We start from the raw sequence: 10,747 nt of genomic DNA on the forward strand, positions 1-10,747 counted from the left end.
GTTTCAGTTGACTGTTCTCCTCGGTAAGCATGTTGACAGTGATGTAGGGGATTACGCTTTAAAACGTTAGTTCTAATATAGTTGTCTGTGACCTTCTCCACCGTTTTGAGTACGAACGATGTTAGACAAATTAGTTTGAAAGATTTAAGGTGAGAACGATCCTTTTTATCCGCTTTCGAAATAAAGACCACTTTTGCCCATCTCCATGCCCTTGGTATACAATATATTCAAGGGCTATGCTCCTCCTTACCCCCTTACACTCAGAAGAGATTCTAAGATAATTCCTAGGCTTCTCTGGATTAGGAGTGGGCAAATGCTATCTGCTCCGGGTGATTTCAATGGTTTAAAAGTTCCCACTGTCCACTTTACGCTAGCTTCTAGGCATTCCTCTTTCGCTAGTTTCCAGTTCTCCTTTCTTCCCCTCTTATTCGTTGTTGAGGTATCAGGCAGAATGCTGTCGCCTTTTGCCATAGGGTAGAACCCCGGAAAATGAGTTCTGAGAGTCAGGTGTACCCTGTCCTCCTCATTCTCGGTAAATATCCCATCTTCCTTCTTCAAACAGACAAAGGATATTCCCCCGTCTTTGGCTACAGCCTCGTAAAGCCTGGTTGCTTCTGTGATCTGTTCGATCCCTTCACAGAATTCCCTGAAACTGTTCCGTTTTTCGCTTCTCCCCCCTCCGCGTTGCAATACGCAGTTAGTGCATTTTTGTACCTCTGCCAATCCCGGTTTGTTTTGCCCGGTTGACTAGTTATCCTACATATGCTCTCATTCTGGCCAGGATTCTGTTCCACCATGGTACATCCCTTGATGACTTTACTGTCTTAGCCGGACATTTGGCCTCATAAGCGTCAATGACGACTGTGTTGAGGTTTTCCCCCACTGTTTCTAATTCCAGTTCGATCCTGATGTCACCGCCTCCTTGAAGGTGGGCCATGTTTCTACCCAAGTGGATTCCCAATCCATTCTCCTGGGATTCCTTATTATTATTTTTATTTCGGAATTACCCTCAATGTCGAATCTGATTATTCTGTGATCAGACACCCTCCAATTCCTGACCAGCCCGTTCATTCGAGTATTTCCTAGAATTATGTCTAGTACCTTTTTTCTAGTGTTGGTCACAAATGTTGGAGCGTTCCCCTGGACGAAACCGCAAGTCATAAATTTTGCAACTTGGGTGCTTGTCCAAGAATGAGGGTTCCGTGGACCACAACTGTGAAAGCATGTTGCTTTGCAACTGATCCGGTCCGCCATTAAGTGGATGGCGGACCTAGGAATCCCTCTTCATCTCTTCTTCTCTTCTTCCTATTCTTAAACAAAATTTTAGTTTAGCTTCGGCCGGCTTGGGCTTTAAAAAAAATTTACAAAGCGGATTTGTGTTTGTTATAATTCTTACACATGACGTGTATGTAAAGGAATAAAAAGGAGCGAATACCATTTTGTAACCACTTCGGTCACACTGCTCCCAGGGCAGAGGTACGGTAGCGTCTTATGAGTTGTCTCTGCCCTGGACGAAACCGCAAGTCATAGTGTTCCCTAAGTTATATATAATACTTTTAACTTATTGCTAAGAATAAATTCAAGATTGGTGTCGCTGCTTCCCCAGATTTTGTGATGGGTGTTCGCACCGCAACCGCGGAGAAGTTTTCTCACAGAACTTCACCAGTTTAGCGACTGGTTCCGATGAAATCCGGATGTCGTCTCCTGAGAAGTATCTCGATGCCACGACCGCCTATCGAGTGCTCCTCTCGGCTTCCGATGAGACTTGGATAGCCACGAGGTTCCCGGCCAGGAACCATGAAAGGCATATATATTTTAAATTATGTTTAATAATTAAGGAAGCTCTTGGTTTTTCACAAGAGGAGTCCCAAATTACCTGCATGCTTCCTCCTTGCAGACCGCGAATCTGCCCCCGGTACGCTAAGGGCTCCTGAGTCAGCACTATTCCAATGTTCTCCTTGGAACTTGCGCTTGCAATTACCGCAGATGCAGCTTTCGCATGGTGGAGGTTTATCTGGGCGATCATAATGCTCGCCATTGGCTACGTTATTGTTTGGAACTCTTCTCCACTGTCGGAGCGTCGCCCTCCTTCTCCGACCTGGCCGACCTTGAGTCCTAGAAGTCCTAGGTCTTGATTGTCGAGCTTCTGCTCTTCACTGGGCAGCAGGTCTACTTCCCTGGTTGATCCAGTCCTTTCCGCCTCTATGATTATCGAGACTTCTTCCGAGATCTCGGTATGCTTTTCACCTGGTGTCTCCTCCGAGGTATCTTTCCTCGGCTTTTCCCTTTGCACGTGCACAGATATGTTGCCAAATCAGTAGTTGATATGACAATTCCGACGTTTGATTGCCTCCAGGGATCGATCGTCTATCCCGATTGTGACGAGTCTACCCTTGCACTCCACCTTGCTTCTGAAGACTCTCCATAATCGAGTATGCAGTTCCTCATTTTGAACGATTAGGAGGTCCATAAGATCCTCCGTCTCTATTGTTGCGGCTTTCGGAAGAAAAGCTGTCACCATGGGTGCTCCTGGTATATCATCCCCAGCACGTGTTGACAATTCTGCTCCTTCCAAGCCTGATCATTTAGGAAATATGATCCTAAGCCACTCTGCAGCGTCTTCCGTCGTGCAGTCTACCAGTATATGAAAAGCCCTAGAGGAGAGACAGCTCACCCTCAAAGAGAGATAGGTTGGCCTCAGGAAGCTTTATTCCGCGTCAGTCTATCCGGCAGTGCACTTATATTAATAATGTTACTTCTGTCTGGATAAAAGGATTTGGAATAAAGCTGATGTGAGTTTGTTTCTTTTAATTATTAAAGGATAGAAATTTTAGCACTGTGTATTCGGAAATCCCTTTCCGAATTTAGTAGTCAGGATTATGGAAGTACTGAAAATACATAGGGGAAAGTAAGCGCTTAAACGATTAGATGAACCTTCCACGTCAGTCCAGGACACGACAATATAAAAGAAAAAATGCCATGTACCCAGTAAATACTATAGATGATGCATTTAAAATGTTTTTCTATTTGAATATGTCTCGACAAAGAGATTTGCTTTACTTCAAAACGCGTAGATTTCCATCAAGAAGGTATAACATAAACATAGGCCTGTTGACAAATATCTCCCTCGGAAGTATTCCATAGCTTGCTTGGAATTCCCGCAAAAACTGGAAACATCTATAAGGCAAACCGAAATATGAATGAACAAGTGGTTTCATTAAAGATAGGACGAAGCTTTTTCGTGGACAATGTAGTATGCAAATCATTCAGAAGATGTTAGCGACTCCCTCAAGAGTTCGCTCCTTAGTTCATTCTGAAAACACAATGAAATAAAAACATTTCTACTTAAAAGAAGCAATTATCGAGAACAAGTTACCACATAAAAAGGGGATTACAAAAACCCTTAATAGAAGTTAAATTTGAATTGAGCAGTTCAAGGCAAAAGATTCAACCAAAAATAAATTTACCACCTTCAAAATGGAACAATGTAATTTTCAAACTGCTCTTTCTTTTCAACTTTTCCTAAGAGTATCTTTCCTCTCAACGAAGGAGCCACTATCCGTTAAATTCATTCTATTCAAATTACATCAAACTTCCATTTTGCTTCTTTCACTTTGTGCTAAATTGCAGGCTATATTTTGAATTTCCTCCTGAATTAAGCTTCGAAACTTTTCGAGGATATAACAAATAAAATTGACCTTTGTGATTCACTAAAATAATAATCTACCAGGAATCTGGGAAGATTTATCTTCTAGCCGTTCGTAGCTCATTCAAAATTTATCGAGGCCGTGAACATGAACTTCACTCAAAGTGTCTTCTTTAATGCTATTCCCAGGCATTTTCGAAAATCCAATCTTGGAAAATAATTTTCTCCAGAGCTTTCACGCACTTTATTTAAAATTTTATACAATAATGCTTCTTAATAGATATTGGAATGGATAAAATATGTTAGAAAATCGTTTGGAAGTATCAAACAGGTAAATGGACTTTCAAAGTATTGATTATTTTTTATCCAGTAAATCAGGATCTGTGAACGCCAGACCCATACCGCTAAGGCTGTCTTCTGTATCAATCTAAAAATAGCTAATGTAACATCTTCGTATTGGTCCACCATTCCTGTAGCAATCCTCAGAGTTTTCTTTTGAACTTTTCTTTCTCCTTTAAACCTCGCGCAGTAAAGCACTCTCTCATCGGAATTTTAAACGTTTGTTGAATCATTATCTATTCTGCTCTTTAGAGAGTATTATTGGATTATAAATAAATGGGATTAAAGAATGGTTTTACAAAATTTTTTTTTTTATTCATTATCAAGCAATATTTCGTGTTGGCAAACAAATCCTTATCTGAAGGATAGTTACAATCACTGCTAAATTTCTTGAAAAAGCGTTGGCGATAAATTCAAAAAATCTAAACGAAAAGTTAACATGAAAAGTGCAGCATGCATGCGATCTTTTAAAATGCAAGCTAAGAGTTTAAAGAAACTCCAATTATTACATGATTTAAAAACGGCCCTCAGAGAATTATTTGTCGCCTATAATGTCTTCAACCTTTTTCTTTTTTTTCCAGCATAGAATTTTTCCAACTGCCGTTTCTCCGAATCCCTGGATCCTCTGTATAAATGATTATCAGTTAATTAAAAAATTCCCACCCAAGCCCAATAATTCTTAACTTCTTTTAAAAAATGACTTATTTACATTTTCCTAGATTAATATTTTATTATGCTATTGCTGATATCATGATAAACTGAGTGTGCAGACAAGATATAGGTGATAAATGGTTGCCAGCTACACTAATCAACGGCAATATGGGTCCGAAATCAGGCATTCATGAGCGAAGATGATCACCTGTTTTCAGTTATAAGCACGTGCAAAATAACTATATGTGAGGCGGGACAATTGAGTGATATATTTCTGTAAGCCATCAGCGAAGCCATGGACGCGGATGTAGATTTTAGAACCGTAACCCACCGAATTACCATCGAATGCACAGTAGAAAGTACAAAGAAGCTTCTGAAAGTGAGGAGAATAAAAATATGCTAGGTTGTTTGTTGTATCCCACAAAAATCAACGTTTACGTTCTTCAGCAAGGACTAGACAAAAAACGTTAGTCCCATAGCTAGCACTACTGAATCTGCGGCGCTTCGGCGGGCTTTGTATACTATGAAATCCTCATGAAAATGGTTCAGACAAACCTCAATTATTAAGATACAGTTCAGGGTCTACTGGTACAAACTATAGTGGAGGAAAGTAGCGCATAAATTCGCGACGGAACTAAACAAGCTGCAATGTGGATGTGTGGGAAACAAGTGTTCCAAGAAGTCGAACATTGAGTGGAGGGTCTCATACGGAGTAAAACAAACGGAGCCAACTTTTATATTTGCTACTCAAGAGTTAGTTCTGCAATACACTAGATATCCAGTAATAGAGATGCGATGAATCAAAGATCAATTGAAAAGTGGTCCAAGCAAGTAAAGTTGTCAACCCCTCTATCTCCTACTCACTTAAATCCTCACCCACTTCCTTTTCCTACTCTCTTGACGGACATTCTTTATAATATTAGAACTCCACTCAATACCTCGGAGTCAATTTCAACAATAAGCTCCGCTTCGATACCTATTGCTACGAAGTCACCAGTCGAGCAACAAAATTGTCAGGCTATTTAAACTTCGCTCCTCCTCTGGTTTTAACTCCATCCAACCCTCCTTAACGCTTTTCAACTCCATCGAGTGTTGCTCCGCGATCTGGCCACCTTCCCGTAAGTATGATTGTCTTGCCTTTGAAAAGGAGCAACGTAAATTCACCCGTTCCCTCTTCTTTAAGAAAACTTCCGTCGTGTGAACAATTTCTACCCCCTCCGCTTTCTGAACCTCCTCTTCCTACAAGAGCGTAGAACATATCTGGTTTTATTCATATTTTTTAAACTTTGTTAGGGTCTGATGGAGTGCTCGCCTCTAACGAAGTCACCTGCGTCTTATAATACACACAACACAGATATTTTCAGCATGGCCTTCGCGGAACTCGAACTCTATTTCCATTCCCCGGTTCCTAGACTTAGTCAAAGTTATAAGGCACAACAGCTTGATCCCTTAAACTTCTTTTCTTTCTGTAGTTTTAAGCATATGTTACGATCCTTCTTCTCTCCTCCTCCTCTTAAAGGCAATTAGTAACTGGAGTTTACTTTGTTTATTATTCGTTAATAATAAATAAATAAATCCCTCGGGAATCGTTGCTGGGTTCACCCTCTTTAGACCCAATATCATGTATGATAGAGTCTTACGTTTGCTCCAGTCGGAAAGAGTAAAGGTAATGGATTTATTCTAGGGTTGTGGGGGTAACGTATATCTATGATTCAGACAGTACCAAATGAAGTAGTCCGGTAGATCCTAGGTTACATTGAAACTGGTGCCGAAAGAAACTAAAATATGTCGAGTTGGAAACCAGATCAAAATACCCAGAAAAATACCTGGAAATAAAGCTCGATAATGAAATTTCCTCTATGCCGCTCCTGAATTAGCTATTTAACCAAAGATGACTACCAAGGAAATTAGGACAAGCTGTCGCGGTCATAAAGGATACTCTCCATGGAGGCTGTGGCTACCATTTAACCCAACTACTTCGCGGCGTGGAAGTCTAACATATCGAATGAGCGTTTCGTAGAGGATTTGATACAGTCGCAGGACGAATGAGAAGATATTGTTGCATTGTAACAAACTTCCAAAAAGAACTCCATATTGTAGAAAGGGAGAATGCCGCAGATCTTTGAAATGACTACTATCAAGCCGCCAAAATTCATCTCAAAGACTCATCATATAGGATTCACACTGTTAAGGTTTTCGAGCTCTCGTTTGTGTAACTCTTACCTACTTTCACTCAACTGCGCCAAGAATACTACGACAATGCAATCGTTCGCAGCGTGGTCTTTTGACTTTCTGCACTGTAAATATTTCCGGATTTTTTTATGTGGGTTTATGCGTGTAAGAATTCTCTGTATATTTCGAGTAAATAAATAAAATAAAATAAAATCTGACCCGCCGCGTAGAAATGATCCCACTTTTGCGATCACCAACCATTACGAAAATGTAGAAGAGTCGTGGAACCAAGTTAAAGACACGATCCCGACCCCCAAAGCTGCCTATGCAACCCTCGGGGCCACCAAGCTAGATAAGCGGTTCACGAACCGATATACCTGGCTTTGGAATGACGATGTTGGAACAAAGGTCTGTGAAAAGAAACGCCTCAACCACACGTTTCTGAACGACAAAACACTGGCCAATTGACAAATTTACAAGAATGCCAACCGGAAAGCAAAGAAGATTACCACTATCAGCCAAGCAGTTCATTACAAAGATCTATACGATAAACTGGACACTCGAAATGGCGAAAGAGAACTGTATCGACTTACCTACACGAATGCAAACAGGATATCGAACAATTCTGTTGCGTTATTGACAAGAACGTTACTCTGATAAGCGGCAGAGAAGCCACGACGGATAGATGGCGAGAATATTTCGAGCAAATTTCAACAAAAGAATTTATTCATCCTCCACTTCCACAAGCATTTCTTGGGTTATTAAGGATAAGGATACCATCTGACTGGCAAGAAAGTACTACAGTTCCAATCTGAAAAAGGAAAAATAGTCTAACGGAATGTTCAAATTACCGTCCGATTCCGTTGATGTCCCATACCATGAAGATTTTTGAACGAATTCTTAAAAACTGTATTCGCGAAATGGTTGAAATAACCGTGACTCAAGCCGGGGTTATCAAGAACTGCGGAACTACTGACACAATACACGCCGCACGATTACTGATGAGAAACACCGTAAGAAACATCTCCCTCTTTAAATTGCATTTCTGGATCTGGAAAAAGCATTTGACCGCGTGCCACATGAACTCATCTGATATGCTCAATGACAACCCTTAGTACCAGAAGAACTCGTGCCCTTGGTTCAATTAATCTACCATAAATCGAAAGATAAAGTTCGAAGTGTGGGGGATGTATCAAAACCGCTTCGTGTCTCTATCAATGTTGATCAGGGAAGCGCCCTATACAGTGCTTTATGCAGATGATGTTTTCCTGGCGACTAATTAATTTTCCTGGTGACTAATTATCTCGAGCAACTTCTCCAAAAATTGTATTCAATAAAGTTTTTGAAGACCGACCTTCACTAACCAGGCACCATCACTGCCTGTGGTAGTGACCTGCCCAGAAGTAGAATAGATAGAAGTATCAGTCTCAAGTCTAAAATTCAGCGCAATGTGTTCCGCTCTGTCTCCCTCTACGGTTCTGAACGTTGGCCGACTAAGCAAGACAATGAACGGCGTCTTGCGGTAATGGAGACGAAAATTTTGCATTAGATTAGTGGCGTAACATGCCTTGCTCACATCCGAAATGAGGATATCCACGATCTATATAGGGTTGCATCAATAGTGAAAAAGTTGCGAGAGAGGCGTCTCCGATGGTATGGTCACGTCATTCGCCTTAACGAGTATTGACTTGCCAAAATTGGTCTGAACATCGAAGTTGATGGTAAGTCACGTAAAGGCCGGTTGAAACGACCGTGGCTTGATACGCTAGATGGTGATTTCAAGGCCTCGCGATCTAAATCAGGCATTTGATCAAATAAAATGGCGCAACCGACCACGACGAGCCGACCCCGTTTTTAAACGGAACAAAGGCTAAAAAAAGTAGAAGAAATAAATAAAGTAAAATAGTAAAGAAAAACTGAGGTCTTAGACATGCGGCTTATTGTAGATTATTAAGGAGAACCGGTAATATTGTGGGAACAACAATCACTTTCCCGAGATACTACATTTCGAACTTCAGATTTTTGCTTCGTGGAGTCAGTGGTTCATTATTAACTTATTTCCCACGTATCTCCATTCAATATTAATATGAGGAAAACTAATATCTATGTGTAATAAATCCGGGGCGATCCACCCGGTCAAATATTAGTGGTTCAAAACCCTCGTTCCAGCCGTTTAATTTTTTCCATATGCTTCAAATTTTATTTGAGCTATCTTGCGTATTGTAATATTGGTGAATAATGACGTTTCTATATGCGCTTATCTGCAAATTCAAATGTTCCGGATTTAAGACACGTGATTCTTGTCAGCTAATGTCGTGTGAGAGAACGAAGTACCAAATATTCTGGGATGGCTTCCAAAGCGGTAGCAAGCACATTTCGGTGGATGCTTTATTGGAATTGCACTTAGATTATAAACCTGAATGGACACAATTCTTGGTTGACAATAGTTATTTTAGATACTCATTATCAGCAACCTCCACGCTCGTTATCACTGCAATATCTAAAGACGTTTCACTATAATATTTGCCAACTTCTAATTACGGAAAAGTGTCCACGGTAAAAGCCACAAAAGGAACTTAATTAGAACACTATAATTGAAATCCTTCCCAAAAAAGCGTAATCCAGTGGTCAGTTCCAGCTGACGATTGGTTTGCTGTCGAATTAGTAACGCCAACTTCTAGAGGAGAAGTGTATACTTCTCGGCAAGCCCTGCGCGAAGTTGACGAACATTGTCAGAAGCAGGCAGCGATGGCACTTAAGTGTTATTGGCTTCCTTAAGGATCTACACTAACCATATATTCCCAAAAAGTACTATTATTGCCTGATCATCTATCCGTTGCGCTTAAATCCCCCACGGTGATTCTACCACCAAGGAATATTTCGTAATATATGCTCCTCCCTCCCTCTTCTGTGGAAGGTATTTCTAGGACGACACAATCGTCGACTACTCTAGGATAGTGAATTCCTCTATATTTGGTTGTCATCCTTCACCTTGAAATTACCGACCTAACCATTGCCACTTCCATCTTCCAATCTTCTTCTGGCACAAGGCTCGTCCGTCGACATTTGAAATTGTCAGACACCAGTATACCGCGATAACAAGCCAGAGATTTTTCGGTAACTAAGGCAATTACAAAAAGAGGAGGAGGAGGCAAATAAGACATCCATTCTTACGATCGAGGTAACAGTCTATGTCAAGTGAATAATTAATGTTCAGACTATTAGACCGACTTAACAGGGCTCGTTCCCAGGGCTTAGAAAGCCAACATGAAATTCCCGCAAGGGAACTAGCTAACCAAAACTGAATCAACTGTGAATTTTTGAAAAAGTTCGCGTCAGCACCGCCACCTCTGCTTCCGCACTACCCGATCGAACCCCCAGTAACATAATGGAAGACAGAGTGTTATTGTACGCTAAAAACCCATCCAAAAAGGCTGTATTTTTTTATCAAATTCAGAATCACAAAAAAAACGGGTCGGGAGATTAAACAAAAACTAAAAGCTATTTGAACCATCTATAATAACAATAGCATCTCATGGCATAACAAATTCCTAAATAACCTAAAATGAAATATTATCCCTCCATTGCTAATGTCATACGAAATTAAATCACTTCATCATCTATCACTGAATAAATCGAGGGCTCCAGATTTTCTCAGTTTCTATCTAGGTCGCGTCGTATAGTGAGTTTATTGCATTGCTCATAGTAGAGACAATAGAATCTGCAAAAGGATAGCTAACAGAATTATTTTAAATAAAAATAAGCTTATCAGCGAACCATGAGAATAGAAAGGACCAATAGTTAAGAACCAGTGACAGTGTAGTAAATCTCTCTGTCAGTTTATGAGCTTTTGAACATTGAAACCCTGAAATAGAAATCTGAAACAGTATGCAAATACATACATATGTATATAGAAATGTATTTGTCCTCACTTAATAC

The sequence above is a fragment of the Hermetia illucens genome, chromosome 1 (assembly GCF_905115235.1).
Source record: "Hermetia illucens chromosome 1, iHerIll2.2.curated.20191125, whole genome shotgun sequence".
NCBI lineage: Eukaryota > Metazoa > Arthropoda > Insecta > Diptera > Stratiomyidae > Hermetia > Hermetia illucens.